This window comes from Podarcis muralis, chromosome 6 (genome assembly GCF_964188315.1).
Source record: "Podarcis muralis chromosome 6, rPodMur119.hap1.1, whole genome shotgun sequence".
NCBI lineage: Eukaryota > Metazoa > Chordata > Lepidosauria > Squamata > Lacertidae > Podarcis > Podarcis muralis.
Window position 1 is genome coordinate 8,710,194 of NC_135660.1, and position 23,472 is coordinate 8,733,665.

At 46.7% G+C, this 23,472-nt stretch overlaps 1 non-coding gene across 1 annotated transcript; it reads left to right on the forward strand.

The window, feature by feature from the left end:
* The first annotated feature begins 13,317 nt into the window (after positions 1-13,317).
* LOC114598231 (U6atac minor spliceosomal RNA) lies at positions 13,318-13,445 on the forward strand. Its single transcript, XR_003706989.1, has one exon. It is a non-coding gene; the product is annotated as a U6atac minor spliceosomal RNA (small nuclear RNA).
* The last annotated feature ends 10,027 nt before the right edge of the window (positions 13,446-23,472 follow it).

Genomic DNA, 23,472 nt, shown 5'->3' on the forward strand with positions numbered 1-23,472 from the left:
TTTAAGGGACTTTGGTCGCCTTGAGAATAACACAGGCACCTTGAACCTAAACCAGGAGCAAATCAGTGTGGCTCAGGGGAGGCTGGACTATTAGAGAAAATGGGGGGGGGGCAAACCTCATTCTGCTGCTGTCAGCCACCCCCACCTGCCTGCCTTCTTACTTACCCTCCCACGAGCTGCCTCTACACCCGAAGCCCGGGCGCGCTGAGCACTTCGGGTAGCTCTGCGCAAGCCGTGGGAGGGCTCCCACAGCTTGCAGAGAGCAGCCTGTTTGGTGGCTGGGGAAGCTCCGGCTTCCCCCACCCCACCCTCGCACCTGGGGGGGGGGATTTTTTTTCTTTATTTTCCCCCCAAAAAAACTAGGTGCTTCCTATGGGCCGGTGCGTCCTATGGGGCGAAAAATATGGTACATCTCCTGTCTTCTGCCCAATGTGAGGGGGAAATCCTTTTGGGGTTTCAATACAGGGACATGCGCCAAGTTCCCGATTGATCAGGCTTTGTTTAGTGACACATTGCAGGGCAGAGTCCTGCACGTCTGCAAGAGCTCTCTGTTAGAAGGCAAACTATATAGGAAAAATACACCATCTTGGCTGTTTCATTCTCTCCCCAACCCATTTCTGCACACCATCTTCCATGCAACCACAGTCCTTGGAAACATTACTCAAACTTTTTCTCTCTCTCTTTTTTTTTTTTTTTACTGTATATGCAGGCAGTGGCGGAGGAACCCTCTCCGGTACCCGGGGCGGGGCAGCCCATACAGAGTGCGCATGTGCAGCATCCCATATGTGCGCACTCCGTACGGAATGCCACACATGCACACGCTGTATGGGCTGCCGCTCACGCACCACAGCTGTATGGGCTGCCTTGCAAGAGGCATCCCATATGGACTGCACATGTGCGGTGACTGCACATGATGCCACACATGCACAGTCCATACGGGCTGCCGCTCATGCACAGCGGCCATATGGGCCGCTGCTTGCCTGGCAACTGTACAGTATGGTTACCAGATTTTTTTCAATGAATCCAGGGACACTTGTGTTTGTTTGTTTTTTGAAGCTGAGTAGCAACAGGGAGTCAGTAGTGGGGATGGTGAGGCAAAAGCCCCTGGGCCCAAGCACACATGCATATTGTATAAAGGTGCAAAGCCCTTCTTTCACACCCTGTGAAACATAAATGTGCAGGGTTTTTTAAAAAACTGGGCAATGCCCACCTGCCTGAGGCTCCCGAGCCTCCCCTGATCTGTCACAACAAAGGGGGAAGGGGGAAGGAGATCTGTACCACCGGACATCCCCGGTTCCCCTTCAGCAGTGGCAGCAGCAGCGAGCAGCGAGCAGCTCCTGAAGTCAGCCAGAGCCAACTGCGCTACCAGGCTGGCTCCGGGCTGCTGAGGCTGCCACTGCCACATTTCCTGGGGACAGATTTGCAAATCTGGGGATATTCCAGGGACAGAATTTGTCCGGGGACAGCTTTGCAAATCTGGGGACTGTCCCCGAGATCCAGGGACGTCTGGAAACCCTACCGTACAGGCTGCCACACATGCGTCATCCCGTATGGACTGTGCATGTGTGGCATCCCATACGGACTGCACATGTGCAGCATTCCATATGGGGTGCGCACGTGCAGCAGCCGGTATGGTCACCGTGTGAGAGGCAGCCCATGCAGACACTGCGCAAGCGGCGCCCATACGGACTGCGGCTGCCCTCTACAGCTGGGGGGAGGCAGGGGCCATTTTGTCACACACACCCCAAGTGGCAGCCGCCCCCTCCGCCCCCCTTCCTACGCTTCTGCATGCATCCTTGTACCTTATCTGGGGTTTTTCTTCTATCTAACAGTCACCGTTAGGTTCCTCCAAAGCTGGCTCCTACCAGTTCTATGCTCAGGCCGCGCTAAGACGTAGTGGCACAGGGCTCTCCGATAATGGACTTTACAGAATTTCTATGACACCTGCCAATCCAGTTTGGCCCCAGCTTCCTGTGCTAGCTGCAGCGTCAGGGCAGCCCCACATAAAGTACATTACGTTAATTGGGCACAGAAACCAGGGGCCGCCTCTAACACCCCTCCTGCCCCTCCCCTGGCGCTTGAAGCAGTTCTGGGGTGGCTAGGTCTGTCTGCCATTTCAATTTCCCCCAAATACTGCCTCTATTTGCAGACAAGCCCAGCTGCCTGCCACCGATTAATGCATTGCTATTGCTGCTGTCCATTTCAGGGCACCAGAAGCCATTTTTCCGAGTCCTCCATCCCCTCCAGCCATGGAGCCTGGGTATCACCCTCAGTTCACGGGAAGCCCCTACTCACATTCTGTCTGCTTTTTAAAGCTTCCCCACCCACTTTCTTTTTTGAATCTTCCAATAAAATATCATCCTTTCCCCTCTCCGTTCCAAAAGTTCCACAGCTCATATATTTTCCTCTTTCTTCCCTTTGGAGTCAGGGCTCTCTGGGGAGGAACCCGTTCTCTCTCATGCCATTAAAACTTGTGTCAGAGCAGGATGTGTAGGGGAAGAGTCCATCTCGACTGAGACATGCCTTTCCCCTCCTTCCAAACCCTACCTTGGGCTGGGTGGGAGGACAAGGTGGTTCTCCCTTCTGGAAGCTGGAGCAGCAGGCCCAGAGCCAACGAAGGATTAGACTTGTCAGCCAGTTATTTCCTGCGACTTTTGGGAAGGGGACAAAAGGAAGGGAGCCTCGTTAAAACCCCTCCATAAAAAGAAAATGATTTCCTCTGCTTCCCATCTGCCGTCTCCCTCGGTTGTAAAGCTGCAGGGCAGCGCAGGTCGGCGAGTTGGCTTTATAGGGGTTCGGGTTGTGTGTGTCTTTTATCAACTCCAGTGTCCTCTGCAGATAAGGGTTTGGGGGGAAATAAATCTATGCTTCTTGGCAAAAACGGTTCCTCGTGTTACTCCTTGTGCCACAAAGCTCAGGACACAGGCAGAAATTGGGGGCTGGGGGGGGGGGAGTTTTGCACGATCGGCGAACCCAGATTAATGAAATATTCACGCAGAATTAATTGAAATTCTCTTCACGGATTTTGGGGTGGTTAAAGAGTGGCCGAAGCATGAGTTTTCTTTCCTTCCTTCCTTTTTCATCAAGATTTCATTGAAACTTTTTCATAATACAGTAAGGTGAAAGAAACTAAACACAAAAATGGAGAAAGAGAGGAAAAAAGAAAACACAGAGCCCTCCCTTAGGGATGAGTTTTGTTTCCCACACACCTTTCTTTACAGATTTTTATTTTTGTTCACTTAAACAAGCAACACAAATAGAAAGAGGAAATTAACTCGAATCTGGGAATCATAGAATTGTAGGGTTGGAAGGGACACCAAGGGTCATCTAGTCCAACCCCCTGAAGTACAGGAAGCGCAGCTAAGGAATCTCCAGCATCCGGAGATGGATTCAGCTACCTCATTCCTGCTGCTCGTATTGTGTGTGATCCTTTTGGGGACTGCATCTGTACCATTCCTCTTGAGGAACAGGTGCTGTGTCACCAAGCTATGGGCTCCTCCTCTACTACACTCTTGCTAAGCATACTTTAGGACAGGAGTGAAAGATCCATGACCCTCTAGACCAGTTTCCCCCCAAACTGGGGTCTCCAGCTTTTTTTGGACTACAATTCCCATCATCCCTGACCACTGGTCTGCCTCACTAGGGATGATGGGAGTTGTAGTCCAAAAACAGCTGGAGACCCAAGTTTGGGAAACACTGAGCACTCTCAACTCCCTTGACCCCGGTCATTGGCCATGCTGGCTTGAGCAGATGGGAACTGGAGTCCATCAACGTCTGGAGGGCCCCACCATGTTGGCTAGCTCTGCTGCCTCCTGCTGTGGCTGTTCCAGCTGTTGTTCCTTGGGGGTTCCAAGATCACCAAAAAGAATAGCCCTCGATTCATGTCACCTCCTAGTAGCCAGGGCCAGGTAGCATGAGATGGACTGGGCATATCCTCACCTGCTGTCCATTGGCATCAGTCTGCCTCAGAAGACAATGGAGAAGTGCGCCTTTAGGGGTGAAGTCAAACTGTTGGAGATTTACAGCGCCTGCTGTGGCTGTAGAGACCGATACAGGAGAGACATGTCTTGTTGCAGCTGGGGCAGATGAAGGCGCCCAGTTGTGCTGTTGCAGATGCACCAGGGTGTTTCTTCTCTCTGTGCTCCTCCCAGCAACCATTCCTCCTCTGGTCACTGCTATGGATGGACTACCTGACCATATGTCTCCAGGCACTGTGGTCATCTGCAAGGGATTCCTACATGGTGGGGTTGATGTTGACAGCCTTCATGCCCAGCTGTACAATTTACAGTGACCGACTCTTCCTTAGTGGTTGTGGAATGCAAGGGTGCTAAACAGAGGTTGTGAACAGAGAAGGACAATTCTGTTTTCTCTCTGTTTCACTTTTTTTCCTGTCTGTCTGTCTAGCCCTCATGAAAATATGTCAGCCTTTTACTGCACATTTCTCCTGATGTACACATTTTTGTATAAAATTGTGCATAATATACATGGTAACAACAAACCAATAACACCAATAAAACGCCAATAAAACAAACCAATAACTCTTTCCCCACACAAACCCATAAACACATTTAAAAAGCCATAGAATGCTAATCAGTCAAACACCTGGCTGAAGAGAAACATTTTTCTGTTCCGTGCATTTGGCATATTATTTTCACAAACGTGCATTATTTCTTCCAACATACACATTTTTTGCAGCAGCGTGTGACACCTGTTGGGTCTGGCGGGGCAGAAGACAAGGAGGCCAACAGTAGGGGGAGCCAGAGAGTCAAAGCCAGCTAATTCTACACCCTCTTGTTTGGTGAGTTCTAGAAGAGCCAAGAGAAAGAAGAAGCTGGCAGGAAGTGCCACCCCCCCTGTCAGGATGGCTCAGTTGGTTAGAGTGTGGTGCTGATAATGCCAAGGTTGCAGGTTTGATCCCTGTATGGGACACCTGCGTATTCCTGCATTGCAGGGGGTTGGACTAGATGATCCTCAGGGTCCCTTCCAATTCTATGATTCTATGACTGGTTGTTAAGTAGGAAAGCACACTGAGGACCGACTAAGGTTGGCGGGGCACAGCCTTGTTGATCCCTACAGACCAGGCCATCACTGAATTTTTCATTGTGTAACTTTATTGCAAAATTTGGAGAAGTGCATTTAAAACATAATAGCTGTACTTCAGTCTGAACAGACAACAATGGAAAATATCCACTCTTTGTGCTTTAGACAGTGTTGTTGGTGTGGCTGTTCCAGCCGGTGGAGACAGTGGCTGCTCGCATGAACAAGCTCCCGGGCAATGACTGGGTGGTCCAGGTGGTTTGGGATGAGCTGATGCAGGGCTGAACTGGAATTCTGGAAACGGGGCAATTTCTCTTATTGCGGCCTTTGTCCCCTCCCCAACCACAGAGTGAACTTAGACAAGCAATGCAACCAGGGGTGGACTTGGGTAATCTTTGGCGGCACGGAGCCCTGAGCGAGGCCAAAATCTGGTGCCCCCAAAATGAATCTTCTCAATGATGGATCTTCTCAATTTTGCACCCTCTCAGCTCAGTGCCCTGTGTGGGGCAACAGCCTGCACTACCCTAAATCTGGTGCTGGCCAGAGTTCCTACCCTGCCCACTATCCAAATCCTCTTCTCAACATCTGCATGGCTTTTATATATTTTAGGTCATTTGCACTCCCCTCTCGTAGTCAGAATGTCCCAAGCACCTCTGGAAGCTCAGTTTGATGGTTGCGGGTAAGTGACAGTCCCCACGAACCTTTCTCCATATGTATGCCAAGCCGTTATTAAGACAGAACCGGAGAATGGCATTTATTCTACGTTAATTAATCGGGGATACAAAGGCAGGAGACTGTGAAGATCGCTACTCGCAAAATGTCAGTCTGTGTATTCCAGGGAGTAATAGCCGAAGGGAAAGGGAGAGAGGGGGCAGCAATCCCTTTAAAATCCCTGGCTCAGAAACCATCAGGAATGAGCAAAATAATGTTTATATATAAAAGCAGTGACCCAAAGAAACCGTTTCTGCCTCCCTTCTTTGTTATTCACAACAGGCTCTCACGAGCATTAAACAAGTCTCCGGGGGAGTGAATGGGGAAGGGGAAGGGGGTCGTGTAACAGGGAGAAGATGGGAGGCAGAGATTTGGAAGGCTTTGCCTGAAAGGCTCCTTGGACACTGGGCAGAGAAAGCCTGGGCTGCCTTCCGCAGGGAGAAAGGTGCAAAGCAGCAACACTTCAAGAACCCCAAGGGCGGTGATGCACAGCAAATTGTCAGAGACAGGAGCTTGCAATGCAATATGGCCAAGAAAGAAAAGAGAGATGTGATTCTGGATGAGTGCATGGGTGCCTTGTGTCGTGGGGTCAGAGGGGAGGTGGGGAAGGAAATGGTATTGCCGGAGCCGGGCCCAAAATTGCTAGAAGTGGACTTGTAGTGCAGTGGTAGAGCTTATAGCTTGAATGAAGAAGGTGCTGGGTTCAGTCCTAGAATCCTAGAACTGTAGAGTTGGAAGGGACCACAAGAGTCATCTAGCTCACCTCCTTGAAATGCAGAGACCAATGCAGTCCCGGACCTATAAACACCACTTAAAGGATCTGAGGTCATGCTACTTCTTTGTACAATTGTTGCTGGCAGCTGTCTGTCTCGAGAGACAATGGAGTGCACCTCCGGGGGTGAAGACAAACCGCTGCGTTGGAAGCACTCAAGTGACCTCTCTGGGGTGCAAGCCTGGGCAGCGTGTATGGAGGTCCTGGGCTGCCCAGACAACAAGACTCCCCTCTGGACCTTGCTGGTGTTGTCCCAAGGAAAGCAGAGTCATACATTTGCCACCAACTTGGCTGCAGGAGTTACCGGAAGGAGGTGTACAAGGTACCATCCAACCATCCAGCCACAGAGAGGTTCGGCTGGCCTCAACCAGAGCCAGGGCTTTTTTGGCTGTGGCCCCGATCTGGTGGAACGCTCTGTCACAAGAGACTAGGGCCCTGCGGGACTTGACATCTTTCCGCAGGGCCCGCAAGACAGAGCTGTTCCACCAAGCCTTTGGTCAGGGCGCAGTCTGACCCCCTCCTTTGGTGATCCTCATAGAACTCTAGCCCAGTGGTTCCCATTAATTTGATTTTGAATTGATTTTAGAATGAATTGATTTTAGAATGCTGTGTAACTTTTATTGTTGTTAGCCGCTCTGAGCACAGCTTTGGCTGGGGAGGGCGGGATATAAATAAAAATATATATATTATTATCATCACCGTCATCTTCTTAGGGACTCCACTCTGGATTTCTGTAGGGTTTACCCCTTAACCTTTTCTTCTCCTGAAGATATCCCACAAGGCAGCAGAGGTCTGGGATAAGAGTTTCCCTTCTCCTAGATGGGCTACTTTCCCAGGTGGACGAGCCCCACCTGCCCCTCATTTCCCTCTATAGCATGTGCAGAAACCACCTTCTTGGCCATTGAACCCACTCTTGTTCTTGTCCGCTCAATCCACCAGAGCCTGTCTTTTTCATGCAGGCCCTGACGCACTGAGGGTTTGAGACCTGTCGGCTCCCCTCACTTGGTTTAGCAGGCCAATTGAAGCAATTTCCTGGGGTATGGATGCTTTCGCATGCTGGCAGCTTATAGGGGCCACAGGTGAGAGCTGAGTGCAGGATGGGGGACCCAAGGTTGACAAGCTACCCCAGAAGGAGCATGATGTGTTCCCCACCAGAGGTACTGGATTATTTTGAGAGCCAGTGTGGTGTAGTGGTTAAGAGCGGTAGTCTCGTAATCTGGGGAACCGGGTTCGCGTCTCCACTCTTCCACATGCAGCTGCTGGGTGACCTTGGGCTAGTCACATTTCTTTGAAGTCTCTCAGCCCCACTCACCTCACAGAGTGTTTGCTGTGGTGGAGGAAGGGAAAGGAGAATGTTAGCCGCTTTGAGACTCCGGGTAGTGATAAAGCGGGATATCAAATCCTAACTCTTCTTATTATTATTATTTGGGGGATTTGTATCCACCTTATGCTTACTTGCAAAATAAAAACAGGGCATCATTTGGACTAGGGCTAATGTTTTTTGGGGGTCAAATAGGAGAGATATTTGCAACGCACAATAAAACATCCTATAGTCGCAGAATCTCGGTTTTCCCGTTGCAGAAAGCTGAGGGTTTCTTCTCTTTTGTTATGGCGGTGGATTCACAGAGACTCTGACTACGGATTTGCTTGGCTGGATTTAGCTGGAGGGGTTGATTTAAGATAATAACAACAGTAATAACATTTTATTTTCCAAATCTCCCCTTCTGCATTTGAGATGCTTGAGGGTTCGCACACTCTAATGAAAACCATTTCTACAACACAGACACACACACACACATACAAATGTTTATAATAAAACCTCACTCATTAAAATTAACAATGGAAATAAATTAGATGGGGGATGAGAAGGGGAGGGGAGACATCGAGGCCAACGAGTTTGCAGGAGGCAGGGATGAGAACAAGAGTACTCAATCGGGGTGGAGAGAAATACTTCAAGCAATGTTTTGGGTCATTGGTAGAAAAAATAATGGTGTCAGTTGCATGGTAGGTTTTTGGAACGATTCCACTTTGGGAAGAAATTACCTCCTAATTTTTAATTACGGGCACATAATACCTTGATGAATGGCTGTTATTTACCAGTGTGTCTTCTTGGAATGACTGAAAGTCAATTAAAGCTTCATAAGAATTGCTGCATTGCATGGCCCAGGCGATAAAAATTTTTTTTAAAAAAATAAATAAATAGTTGTTGTCTTCTACGAGAAGATGAACAGTTGCGGGTTATGCTGTCCATTTGCTTGAAAATTAGAAATTGGAAGAAATGAAGTTTGCTACTTGTAAAGGACATCCATCACATTAAGCTTATGGCTATGATTATTAATTATTATTACTGCTACTATCGTTATTTATAGCCTGTCTTTCAGGAGACAAATCCTTCCGTCGTGGCTTACAAGCGACATTAAAATACATTTAAAAAACCAATAACAGCAATAATCAAGATATAAAAGGCAGCAGAATCATTCGTACAAGGCAGCTGGGTGCTGGTGCGTCAGGTGGGCTGGGGAGGGCAGACAAAGTTGGCACAAGAGTAGAACTTGATGTCTTCTTTTCCTGCCGCCCGTGGTCTCATAAAGTCATAGAACTGGAAGGGACCCTGAGGATCATCTAGTCCAACTGGAAACCTTTTCCAGAAGCAGCTGGGGACATATGCCCCCCACCCCGGTCTTCTATGCATCATCACACTCTGATCCTTTGCAGGAGGTGGGATAGAGGCCCCCGCCTGCTCAATGCATTAAAGGCAGCCTTGTATCATTTTAAATAGCCATGGCTTCCCCCAAAGCATTCTGGGAACTGTAGTCTGTTAAGTGTGGTGAGAGTTGTTAGGAGTACATCTCACTACTGTGGGGGAGGTGGCCATTCCCAAGGCCCTTCCTGTTCTCCTTTCATAGGACCCACATGGACTGGATACAGGACACCTTCAAATAGAAGACCATCCTCCATAAAGCAGGCCATCATAGGCAGCGCTACTAAGAACATAAGAAGAACCTGCTGGATCAGGCCAATGGCCCAACTAGTCCAGCATCCTGTTCTCACAGTGGCCAACCAGATGCCCCAGATGCAAAACCAAAAAGCAGGATTCAGGCACAAGAGCAACTCTCCCCTCCTGTGGCTTCCACAGTTGGAATTCAAAAGCATTGCTGTCTCCAGCTGTAGGGGCAGAAGATAGCCATCTTGGCTAGGAGCCACCAATCACCCTCTCCATCATCATCATCATCATTTATTATTTATACTCTGCCCATCTGGCTGGGCTCCCCAGCCACTGTGGGTGGCTTTCAACAAAATATTAAAATACCGTAATGCATCAAACATTAAAAGCTTCCCTAAAGAGGCCTGCCTTCAGATGACTTCTAAAAGTCTGGTAGTTGTTGTTCTCTTTGACATCTGGTGGGAGGGCGTTCCAAAGGGTGGGTGCCACTACCGAGAAGGCCCTCTGCCTGGTTCCCTATAACTTGGCTTCTCACAGTGAGGGAACCGCCAGAAGGCCCTTGGCGCTGGACCTCAGTGTCCGGATAGAACAATGGAGGTGGAGATGCTCCTTCAGATATAGTGGGTCGAGGCCGTTTAGGGCTGTAAAGGTCAGCACCAACACTTTGAATTGTGCTTGGAAACGTACTGGGAGCCAATGTAGGTCTTTCAAGACTGGTGTTATGTGGTCTCAGCAGCTGCTCTCAGTCACCAGTCTAGTTGCCACATTCTGGATCAGTTGTAGTTTCCGGGTCACCTTCAAAGGTAGCCCCACGTAGAGCGTGTTGCAGTAGTCCAAGCGGGAGATAACCAGAGCATGCACCACTCTGGCGAGACAGTCCATGAATTTCTCTAATCCTCTTTTAAAGCCATCTAAGTTGGTGACAATCACTGATCCGGTGGCAGTCAGTTCCGTAATTTTAACTCTGCACTGCATGGAAAAGGTGCTTTCTTTTACCTGCGCTGAACCTTCCAGCATTCAGCTTTGAGTTCTAGTATTAGGAGGGAAAGAGAAAATATTTTCTCTAGCCACTTTCCCCGTTCCCTGCATAATATTATAAACTTCTATCGTCTCGCCTTTTACTCATCTTTCTCTAAGTAAAAAGTCCCAAATGCTGCAGCCTTTCTTCATATTATTGAGTCGCTCCACCCCCTTGAACATTTTGGAAACAAAAGAACCCAAGCTATTTTGGGATTTCATTATGGTGTGTTCACCCCACCCACACACCCCAGAGTTTGGGGAGAGATAGTGGGGCAAGGTGTCATAAAATCTGACATTTCTCTCCTCCGTTGGCATGAAACAACATTGTTCCTGGGAGCGTTCACATTCCCAGAGTCAATTCCATTCACGTTACTGACATGATACGGCCAGGGGAATGTGCCAAAGCAAATACAGTCATGGCCAAAACCGAAAAACCTCCCTGAGCGCAGTTTGGCGCAAAGAGTTATTTCAGTCCAAAATACCTCCCAGTGCTTGGATGGGCACCGGGAGATGTTCAAAGCTGGACTGCAAGCATGTTTATCGAGACTTCCCCTGGAGCTCCATCCTTTCCCATTTAGCCAATAGATGCTGAGATTTGCTTTATTGGGGTCTATTTTGCTTGCAGTGGTTGTCTCAGTTTTCCATAGCCTCATTTCTCTGTGGTATCCTGCACATACACTCTTCCAGCCAAAAGCAGTGCGCAAGGCTTCTGGAAGAGATGACATCATATATACCCACTCTGCTGCTTCGAGAGGTAGAAACGGTGCTGTTACAGGAGCCACAAAATACCCGTTCTGCATTTGTAAGAAAGCAACGTTTTTTGTGTGGCTACACTTTGGAACTGCCTGCCGATTGACACCATTCATTCTTTTTATTTGTAGGCCGCTTTTACACACACACACACACACACACACAAATCACGTTCAAAGCGGCTCACGACGAAGAAAACACGAAGGTGCTACGAAAACAATTTTATAATAGCATAGTAACATAGTACCAATTTCATAACAACATAGCAAAAACGATGGCAAATATAGTAATGCGCCAAAAAAAACCCCACATTTCAGTCTATAAATAGAACAAGATTACTTAAGCAACATGCAGCGTCCAATAGCAAAAATAACAAGGGAGCGTCACAGTTTAACCTTAGTCCTTCCATGATATAGCTAAGTGTCCCTCTCCTGCAGCTACTTGCAAGGTTCAGGGGCAAGGGATTGGGGTGGTGGGTAAACTGGAAACACCCCTATCATGGGGCAGGTCCTTTCCCTCTACTCTTTCCAGTACCTGCTAAAAACAAGCCTACCCAGACATGTAGAGTGTTGATATATGCTTTAATCTGTTTTAGTTTATTGCTGATTTTACTTTCTGAATATTTTAAAGAGTTTTTTTACGGATAATTTTATTGTTTCATTCCCTTTATAGACTGCTTTGGGGGGTTGTTGTTTTGTTTGATAACCAAGCGGCGTATAAATTTTGTTGTTGTTGTTGTTGTTGTTGTTGTCTCGGGGGACATTGCAGAATGCACCTTTGGGGATAAAGTCAAACCATTGGAGAGCATCCGCTGTGGCTGATTTGATTTGCTCTCTCAGTTTTGATGTGAGAGTTTGGCCTCGCTTCCTTGCCAAGTCTGTTAGCACACAGTTCATATGATTTTAAAGAGTTTGTGTGAACAAGATAAGTGTGATTTTTGTGACTGAATCCAGTAGAAGCCAAAGCTGTAATTGAGGTGGTTTGGTTAGAGAGAAGTTTGCACACCAAACAGTAGACATTTCCTTTCCTGGGAGAATACACTAGCCATTCGGGAGCTAGGTTTCTCCATCTACTTTGGTGGAACAGAATAAATTCTTTGAGCAGAACCAGACTTGGTTTTTGTATGTGTGCTTCAAGGTGGTAAAAGCAGTGCCTTTTTCTGTGGGTACGCAAGGGTACGCGTACTCCTAATCATTGTGTGAATTTTTGTACTTTGTACTTTTGTCCATTTACTGTATTTATTTTCCCCGATCTGAACTATAAAATGGTGATTTTCTTGAGTCTAAACATTTTTCTTTAGGAAAAAAAGCTGTGGGTAAAAGGTTCATCGTAGTGCTGGTATTCCCATGGACTTTTCTTAACCCAGAATTATATACCAAACAACACGTTTCCTTTTCAGAACAGTTCGCTTCTCACTTTCTCAGTTAAAAAGCAATGAAATATATATTCCGACTGAAAATTTGGGCGGGGGGAGATTCGAACTTGCAGCTTCAGCTCTCGGCTGCTTCAGGAGCATTGCGGCCGCCATTTTTGAAGCGGGAAAAAGAAAAAGGCACGCAGGCGTCTTTACCCGGTGTTAACATGTCGAGTAAATCTATCTTTCGTTTCGGAATCGAAGATTCATCCTTCTTCCCCGCCACTCCCGGTCTTTCTACCTTTAAATACTCTAGTATTTAAATAAACCTGCCCTGAGTCTCAACATAAAGAAGGACTAGGCTCTAAATAATCCTCGCGCATATTTTTTTAAAGGACAAGAAAGGGACGGGGTTAACCTGCTCCTGAATTCGAATAGCTTTCTAGAGTCTTGACTTCCGATTGGTTAAAAGTATGCATATATTAGGACGTCAAGTTCAGGAAGCAGCTGTATTTTTAAAGCGTGCAGATTTTTTCCCTTTACGAAGTGCTTCTAAGATGTTGAATGAAATGCGTAAGGTGTGTTTATTTATTGGTGCCAGTGGAAAAGGCAAATGGTAAAAACTGAAAGTATTGGGGGCGGGAGGCAGACAACTCAACTGGCTCACCATGAACTGGAAAATATATGGTTTCCTGTGGTATATAAGAAGAGCGCAGCAGCCTCGACATTGTGTTGTATGAAAGGAGAGAAGGTTAGCACTCCCCTTGATAAGGATGGAAGAGGTCCTTGTGGCCTGTACAACACGCATATGGTTAAGGCATTGCCACCTACTTCGTGGCATCTAACCAAGTTTTTTTTTCTTGCAAAGAACAAAAAACACGACACAACAACACAGTTACTCCAAGAATTAGAACTCATCAACATTAGCAGCAACAATGCTCATTGAGAATGGAATGCTTCTTTAATATTCTTGCAGAAGTGGGGGTGGGGGACTTAAATATTTATTTTTCTGTGGCTTGCAGTGGGTGAACAAACACATCAAGAGGAGACAGATTCGCAGTCTAAGCCACCTTGTGGGGTTGACAGGAGGAGGAGGACTATGTCCAGAACCTGGGATGTTGTCACTGGCATCTGTCTGTCTTGAGAGACAACAGATAGTATATACGTTTTATGAAATAAAATAAAAAAACCAAATCATTATTATTGCACGTCAGGAACAGAACCAACACTGGTGTAGAAAGGAGCTTACAATGTGGGATTTCCAACTTCCAGTGTTATCAAGCAGCAGGCGGAAGAATCCCACAACACTGATGCCCATGAGATGAAAAGTGGCAAAGGAAGGAACCCCAATTCGCCTGGAGGCGGTTGGAGGATGGATGGTGGCTAACAGATTGAGGCTGAATCCTGACAAGACAGAAGTACTGTTTTGGGGGGACAGGGGGCAGGTGGGTGTGAAGGACTCCCTGGTCCTGAATGGGGTAACTGTGCCCCTGAAGGAGCAGGTGTGCAGCCTGGGAGTCATTCTGGACTCACAGCTGTCCATGGAGGCACAGGTCAATTCTGTGTCCAGGGCAGCTGTGTACCAGCTCCATCTGGTACGCAGGCTGAGACCCTATCTGCCTGCGGACTGTCTTGCCAGAGTGGTGCATGCTAGCAATAAGGGCCCAGTGGCATCACTCTCTAGAAGCTGAAAAAGAGTGGGGTCTGCTTTATATACATAGCTGTTATCTGTTAAAGCAATACTCCTGGTGGAGTACAGGATCAGGTTTAAGGTGCTGGTTTTAACCTTTAAAGCCCCATACGGCCTAGGACCCTCGTACCTACGGGACCACCTCTCCTGGTATGTCCCACGGAGGACCTTACGGTCTTCAAACAAAAACATCTTGAAGGTCCCAGGCCACAGGGAGGTTAGGCTGGCCTCAACCAGAGCCAGGGCTTTTTTGGCCGTGGCCCCGATCTGGTGGAACGCTCTGTCACAAGACACTAGGGCCTTGCGGGACATGACATCTTTCCGCAGGGCCTGCAAGACAGAGCTGTTCCACCAAGCCTTTGGCCAAGGCACAGTCTGACCCCCTCCTTTGGTAATCCTCACAGAACTCTAGCCCAATGGTGGCCATTAATTTGATTTTGAATTGATTTTAGAACGAATTGGTTTTAGAATGCTGTGTTACTTTTATTGTTGTTAGCCACTCTGAGCCCGGCTTCAGCTGGGGAGGGCGGGATATAAATTATTATTATTATTATTATTATTATTATTATTATTATTATTATTATTATTACATATGCATAAACTTCCTCCAATCTAAAGTTACAACACAATACTAATTATACCATGTATGTTCTCTCCTTCATTACCTGAAATATACTCGGATTCGAGAGTGGATTTCATGCTCTTTATTCAGCTCATAGTGGGAGGAGGAATGGAAGTTCCCCCAGAATGTCTGCCTTATATACATTATTTACACAATGGGCCCCACGTGATTGGCTAATTCCGGGATTCTCCTGTAGGCCAATCAGGTTGCGGATTCCCTTCCACCTGGAGCTGGATTGGGTGGCTCCTGTGGACCAATCAGACTGCTGCATTCTGAATCCTATTGTTCTAGGACCAATCAGACTGCTGCCTTTTAGATCCTATTCAACTCAGTACATAACATCACCTATTCATTAGGCAAGGAAACAAAGGACTGTCTCTTGTAGGCACTTAAGAATGTTGTTTGCAACCTTGGGAGTAAAGCTGCTCCTAGCATAAGATAAGGCACAAGGCCTCAGCTAGTTAGGTGAGCTTATAGGTCTCTGTGTGCATCAATTCCAGACCCTGCTAGCTTTGACCTGAGCTTGACAGGGTTCCAGAAAGCACCTCTTCGGTATCCTTACAGAGCCTCCGTCCTTCCCCTCAGAGCTGAGCTTGGAGGGCTCCATCTCGTCTTCCAGGTCTTGCGGCTTCTTCCGCAACCAGCAACTGGCAAAGTCTAGTTTCCCCCTAGGTCTGCATTCTTCAGAGATTGTTGGCTCTGCAGAAGCAGCAACAGCAACAACAGCAGCAGCGTTATCTCAGCCAGACTGGCTCTCTTGTGAGTCAGCATTCATTCCCCCTCGCTCTGGAGAACAGCCAGGTCCCAAGCAAATGATTTCCAATACTCGGGGCTTGTGGTCAGGCCGTGTGTCGAGAGGATTAATGACAAAGGCTTTTGTTGGGGTTGTGGGGCGACGGACTGTGGGGAGGGGGGGCGGAGAGAGTTTGACAGTATCTGGATCTAATTAAAAATAACATGGAGAAATTTTGCAAGGCATGGATGTTTCCCCCCCCCCCCCACCAGGCCAGACTGAGGTGTCTAACCAGCCCAGTCTCCTGTCTCCAGCAGTGGGAAGCAGCCGGCAATTCTAAATAAAGATGCAAGAGATTTAGGGGACCGCCTCCTCACAGGAAAAAATATATTCCTACTGTTCTGGCAGAACGGACGGGCTGGTTTTATGAGAATATTAGAACTCAGCCAGTTCCACACACACACACACACACACGTACTGAGGTCTAGATAAGAGTGCCTTCATTCCTCGTGTCATTAGCAGTAATCAGAACATCAGAAAAAGGCAAAATGATTACGCAGAACCCAGAGCAGTTTTTGAATTCCTGTTAACAGTCAGGAGCTGTCCAGGGCTGCACAAGTTTTGTCCCTGGGTAGCCGTTTGGTAGAAATAGCAAAACTGCTGTTTGTATTTGTTTTCATGAGTTGTTGTTGTTGTTGTTTAGTCGTTTAGTCGTGTCCGACTCTTCGTGACCCCATGGACCAGAGCACACCAGGCACTCCTGTCTTGCACTGCCTCCCGCAGTTTGGTCAAACTCATGCTGGTAGCTTTGAGAACACTGTCCAACCATCTCGTCCTCTGTCGTCCCCTTCTACTTGTGCCCTCCATCTTTCCTAACATCAGGGTCTTTTCCAGGGAGTCTTCTCTTCCCATGAGGTGGCCAAAGTATTGGAGTCTCAGCTTCAGGATCTGTCCTTCCAGTGAGCACTCAGGGCTCATTTCCTTCAGAATGGATAGGTTTGATCTTATTGCAGTCCATGGGACTCTCAAGAGTCTCCTCCAGCACCAGAATTCAAAAGCATCAATTATTTCGTGATCAGCCTTCTTGATGGTCCAGCTCTCTCTTCCATACATCACTACTGGGAAAACCATAGCTTTTACTACTACCTTTGTTGGCAAGGTGATGTCTCTGCTTTTTAAGATGCTGTCTAGGTTTGTCATTGTTTTTCTCCCAAGAAGAAGGCGTCTTTTAATTTCATGACTGCTGTCACCATCTGCAGTGATCATGGAGCCCAAGAAAGTAAAATCTCTTACTGCCTCCATTTCTTCCCCTTCTATTTGCCAGGAGGTGATGGGACCAGCGGCCATGATCTTCGTTTTTTTGATGTTGAGCTTCAGACCATATTTTGCGCTCTCCTCTTTCACCCTCAATAAAAGGTTCTTTAATTCCTCCTCACTTTCTGCCATCAAGGTTGTGTCATCTGCATATCTGAGTTTGTTGATATTTCTTCCGGCAATCTTAATTCCAGCTAGGGATTCATTCAACCCATCCTTTCGCATGATGAATTCTGCATACAGTGGTACCTCGCAAGACGAATGCCTCGCAAGACGGAAAACTCGCTAGACGAAAGGGTTTTTTGTTTTTTGAGCTGCTTCGCAAGACGATTTTCCCTATGGGCTTGCTTCGCAAGACGGAAACGTCTTGCAAGTTTGTTTCCTTTTTCTTAACACCGTTAATACATTTGCGACTTGACTTCGAGGAGCAACTCATAGAACGCGGTGTGGTAGCCTTTTTTGAGGTTTTTAAAGACTTTGGTGATTTTTGAAGCTTTTCCAAAACTTTCCCAACACCGTGCTTCACAAGACGAAAAAAATCGCAAGACGACAAAACTCGCGGAATGAATTAATTTCGTCTTGCGAGGCACCACTGTATAAGTTAAATAAGCAGGGAGATAGTATACAGCTTTGTCGTACTCCTTTCCCAAATTTGAACCAATTAGTTGTTCCATACCCAGTTCTAACTGTAGCTTCTTGTGATAACTGTGCAAGACCAATCGGTACCCTAAAACCACATCTGCAAGGAAATGTCTAATATTCAGTCACAGCAACAGACATGGCGTGATGGTTATGTTAGGGGCCAGCCCTTATAAAGCATGAAACTCCTACTACACCAGCAATATTTATGTTCTTGTCTCCTCCCTCTGCCTGCATATCTAGAGGACTACTTTATTTCTGTGTGATAGGGAAATTGGTTGGATTCACATTTTAATACAAACCTACCCAGTTTGTACTTCACAGACCAATTCACAAATCGAAACGAATTTTGTAGTGCAATTTTCCAAAGAATTGTTGTGGAGTTGGAAGGGGGCCATAAAGTGTAACCCCCTGCAACGCATAGGAAAAAGTATGCATTAGTAAATAAAGCAAATGCAAAAATAGTGAAAGCAACTTGCAGAAATGGATAAATTGCATTAAATTTTAAATGAATGTGTGTCGGGCTGTTGTTTTTTTAATTCATGAAGTTTTACAGAAATGGGGGGGGGGGGAGGATCTAAACTTAAGGTCTGAAAAACAAGAAACAGAGAGAAATTGAAATTGACAGATTTGTCCATTCATAGAAACATAGAACTGTAGAGTTGAAAGGGACAATGAGGATCATCTAATCCAACCCATTGCAATGCAGGAATATTTTGCCCAATGTGGGGCTCACACCCACGGCTCTGAGATTAAGAGTCTCATGCTCTACCAACTGAGCAACTGCAGGATAAAGTATTAAAGATTCAAATAGTGATACTGCACCCGTTTTTTATCCGAAAATGGGATGGTGTTTGTCTCAAAATGAACCATTTTTGGTCAAACAGAGAGTCACTGGGATTTATTTAATTTAATTTAATTTTTTTTTATCCACAGCAGCCTTCTAGCTTTCCTGCTGGAGTTGGAATCACCATCAATCTCTGTAGCAAGAGGACAAGTGTCTGCACGTAGAAGACTTGGAGCAGAATCGCCATAAATCACTCTGCTCCAGCGCTACCCCTGCACCCACCCAAGCAATTAAAGGATAACAAGCCTGGAATGCAGAGTTTCAAAATGTTGTTTATTTGTTTACAAATGTGTACTCTACCTTTGGGGTGGAGAGGGGCCTCCAACGCGGCCTTTACCAAGTAAATCAGTAAACCAACAGCAATATAAAGGGGTGAAATATTCAATATAACAATAAAATTAAAAGCAGCACCCAAACATTCAGTTCAGAGTTGACATGCATTTTAAAAGCCTAAGGAAAGAGATGCAGGTGGCGCTGTGGTCTAAACCACAGAGCCTAGGGCTTGCCGATCAGAAGGTTGGCGGTTCGAATCCCCGCGAGCTCCCATTGTTCGGTCCCTGCTCCTGCCAACCTAGCAGTTCGAAAGCACATCAAAGTGCAAATAGATAAATAGGTACCCCTCTGGCGGGAAGGTAAATGGCATTTCCATGCGCTGCTCTGGTTCACCAGAAGCGGCTTAGTCATGCTGGCCACATGACCCGGAAGCTGTACGCCGGCTCCCTCAGCCAATAAAGCGAGATGAGCGCTGCAACCCCAGAGTCGTCCGCAACTGGACCTAAGGGTCAGGGGTCCCTTTACCTTTACCTTTAAAGAAAGAGAAAGGTATTTGTGTGGTGCTGAAAATGTAACATGGGCATGATACAGATGGACAGGTCTGTCAATTTTGGTTTCTCTTCGTTTCTCACATTTCCACCTCAGTTTGTGAATCCGTTTAAAAATCCTTGAAAGAATTAATCAGCATTTCAGTGCAAATTGCTCCTATCACCAACATGTTTTGCAAAGCATTTTCCCCTAATGCAATGCATTTTGTAGGTTAGTTTCACAAATATTTGCATTTCTATGCAGACGTAAGCCTAGTATATGCAACTTCTGCACACATTGTTTGGGGGAAAGTTGTGAAATTCGGATACGTATGACTTTCAAAGAATGGCTGCATTTTGGTTCTCATATCATTTCAGAAAGTGCAAATTTGACCGATTTGGCTTTAAATGAGAAAAGTGACATTACGTCCAATGGTGACTGTCTAGCTGACCAGTGCTCAGCACCCCCCACTTAAACCCCCAAACCCAGTTTTTTAAAGGGGGCTCAGACAGTTGTTAGCTATCAGCCTTGCAAAGGACATGGGCAGATTCCTGAGGACAAGGCATGGAGATGCCAGGAACTGTATACAAACAGCCTGCAAATGGAGGTATCCACTGCTCCTGCTTTCAAAGAGGCAAGCTGCAGTTTAGCTCCCAAAGTAGGCTTGCCTCTTCAGCTGTTGAAGCTGCCCTGTGGCACAGATTCCAGGGCCACAGATGGGCAGGGTTTAAATATAAATAATAATAATAATAATTCCAAAGAATGCCTTGGCTCTCTGCACACACAGTTCAGGTGCACACCTGAACTCTGCACACACAGTTTCCTCCAGCGCCGGCCTTGCAGCTGGATGCAATGAACAGCATACCTGGGAATCCAAGAGATAACCCACTCCTTTCTGTACCGTTCCTCCACGAATGTTTGCAATTAAGTGTTTTTACAAAGAATCAGGTAGATTTCCTCGGTATCTATTTGGAGGAAACATCCAGCCAAGGCTAAAGCTTTAGGGATTTATTAGCAACATTTCTCTCTCTCTTCTCTCTCTCTCTCTCTCTCTCTCTCTCTCTCTCTCTCTCTCTCTTCTCTCTCTCTGTCTCTCTGTGCTGTTTTTCTTATTAATAAAATATTTTCCTAAAGCAGCATTTAGCCGGATTGCTTGCTTTTTTTAAAAGGAGAGGAGGAAAAGGCTGGTTGCATGACCTCATTCAAGTCTCTACGATCTGGGGATGCCTGCAGGTTGCATATGGCTACACCGCCCCCTACAGGCGTTTTAGGGCAAGTGCTTCCCAGGTGGAATTCCCATGGAATAATCCATCTCCCATTCCCTGTCTCCCTCCTCCTTGCTCTGGGTAGGGCCCTTAGAGAGAGAGAGATTGGGAAAGGGGACTAGGAAGCCAACAAATGCAAGTTGGGGATTTTCCACACGGTTGTCCAAGAATCAGAAAACCTAAACAAATCATCCATATTAGAAAGTAAAAACAACCTTCATGGCAAAAAAAAAAAAAAAGACTGAAGGCTGCTGAAGGCTGTTTACAGAGGCTGGAACAGCACTAAGCATCAGAGAGGGGGGAGCTTTCCCTTCCAGGCCTGCTGACTGCAGCCTGAGGAGTGGCAGGAGCTGGCAATGGGAAACGCCAGATTCAAGAGCCCAGATTATTGGCAAGGCTGAAAAAGCTCTGCTTGATTATTTAAAAGCAGCTTAGAATTTCCCAACTTTTAGCAGGGACCTCTGCATCCCGAATAGCATAAGAAGCGGGACAGCTCATTTGGTGGAGCATGAGACTTTTAATCTCAAGATCGTGGGTTCGAGCCCCGCGTTGCGCAAAATATCTCTGCATTTCAGGGTTTGGGACTAGATGATCCAACTCCACAGTTCTGTTTTCCCCTTTCATTCATTCATTTATTTATTATTAATGTTGAAATACATATATGGAATATTTACATAATGATACATATACATTATATTTGTAAATTCACATCTTCCCATTTCATTATGTACCAACATTTAAAGGTAAAGGTAAAGGGACCCCTGACCATTAGGTCCAGTCGCGGATGACTCTGGGGTTGCGGTGCTTTACTGGCCGAGGGAGTTGGCGTACAGCTTCCGGTTCATGTGGCCAGCATGACTAAGCCGCTTCTGGCGAACCAGAGCAGCGCACGGAAACGCCGTTTACCTTCCCTACTTGCACTTTGACGTGCTTTCGAACTGCTAGGTTGGCAGGAGCAGGGACCGAGCAATGGGAGCTCACCCCGTCGTGGGGATTCGAACTGCCGACTTTCTGATTGGCAAGTCCTAGGCTCTGTGGTTTTACCCACAGCGCCACCCGTGTCCCTTATTTACCAACATTTATCTATTTCTTATTTCTTGCCCTGTGTCTTTCCTCCACCCGTGCGTGACTTCCTTGTTATTATTTTGTAATTTTATTATTGAGATTGTAATTATGTATCTTAATCAGTAAACATTCAATCTCCTATATCTGCTTAGCTTAACTTAACTTTGTGAAATCAGTCTGTACATATCAATAAATTCTTGTTGGAGCATCTTTTGGTCGTGTATTCTTCTACACATTTCCATTCCTGTTTGAGATTTTCTAAGTTCTATGACTCTATAAGAAGAGCCCTGCTGGTTATCTCCTCCAGGATCCTGTTCTCACAGCAGCTGACCAGATGCCTGAGCAAAACCAGCAAGCAGGATTCGAATACAAGAGCGCCGTCCCTTCCTGCGGTTTCCAGAAACTGGTACAGAGGTGCCCCGCAAGACGAATGCCTCGCAAGACGGAAAACCCGCAAGACGAAAGGGTTTTCCGTTTCGGAGGCGCTTCGCAAGACGAATTTCCCTATGGGTCTCGCCATTTTTCCCCGCTTCCCCCCCCCCCCTTTTTCAAAGCCGCTAAGCCGTTAATAGCCTTTTAACAGCTTAGCCGCTAAGCCTTTAATAGCCGCTAAGCCGCTAAATCGCTAATAGCGCTAATCCGCTTAGCCGCTAATGGGGTTGCTTCACAAGATGAAAAAACCGCTAGACGAAGAGAATCGCGGAACGGATTCTTTTCGTCTTGCGAGGCACCACTGTACTCAGAAGCATTGCTGCCTCTGACTGTGGCTGCAGAGCAGAGCCCTAAGCTAGGAGCCATCGATAGCCCTCTCCTCCATGAATTTGACCAGTCCTCTTTTAAAGCCATCCACATGTGCTGGACGTGTGAAAAAATGGGGGGGGGGAAGGGACATGATATATAACGAAATGAAAAAACTGTTTAAATACACTTTCCCAAAAAAACCAGAAGCTTTTTTGCTAGGGATGGATTAAAAAAGGAAGATCATAGCGTGATCGTACCGTGTTTTTCGCCCTATAGGACGCACCGGCCCATAGGATGCACCTAGTTTTTTTGGGGGGGGGGAATAAAGAAACAAAATTATTCCCCCCCCCCAGCCACGGCTTCAGTGAGCCCTGCGCTCCGGGCAGCAGGCTGCTATCCGCAGCCTAGGGAGCCCTGCGGGATCTCCCGCGGGCTCCCCACGCTTGCTGATAGCTTCCTGAAGCCTGGAGAGCGAGAAGGGTCGGTGCGCACCGACGCCTCTCGCTCTCCAAGCTTCAGCGAAAGCCTGCATTCGCCCCATAGGACGCACACAGATTTCCCCTTCATTTTTGGAGGGGGGAAAGTGCGTCCTATAGGGCGAAAACGATGGTACGCCATGACCGCCGCTAGAATTTTAGCATCTCGAAATGGAAAACCCAAGAAATTCCAACTTTAACGGAGTGGCAGATGAAAATGTTTGAATACGTTGAATTGGTGAAATTGACTTATAGGATTCGGAACCAAAAAGAAGCAAAGTTCGAAAAGGAATGGAGTAAATTTGTTGAGTATATACGGAATAATTGTAGAAGTTTAAAAACCGTAGCAGGGTTAACGTAAATCTTGTGATGTGGATAGAGCATAAATAAGAAACTGTAAGAAAGGATTTTAAATGTGAAAACCGGTGAAGGGATGGAGGGAAGTCCGGGCGCGACAAGGCGCATGGTAAATAAGAAGACACATGAATGTTGAATGTAAGAGTATTTGTTTTATTTGTTCATGTTACAGAAAATCAATAAAAAGCATTTAAAAATAATAATAAAGCCATCCGTGTTGATGGTCCTCCCTGTCTCCTGTGGACGTGAGTTCCATAGGTTAACTCTGGGCTGCTCTCCGAGGTACTGCTATCCGGCTCACTTGTCATTTCTTAGACTTAAGAAGACTTTGAAT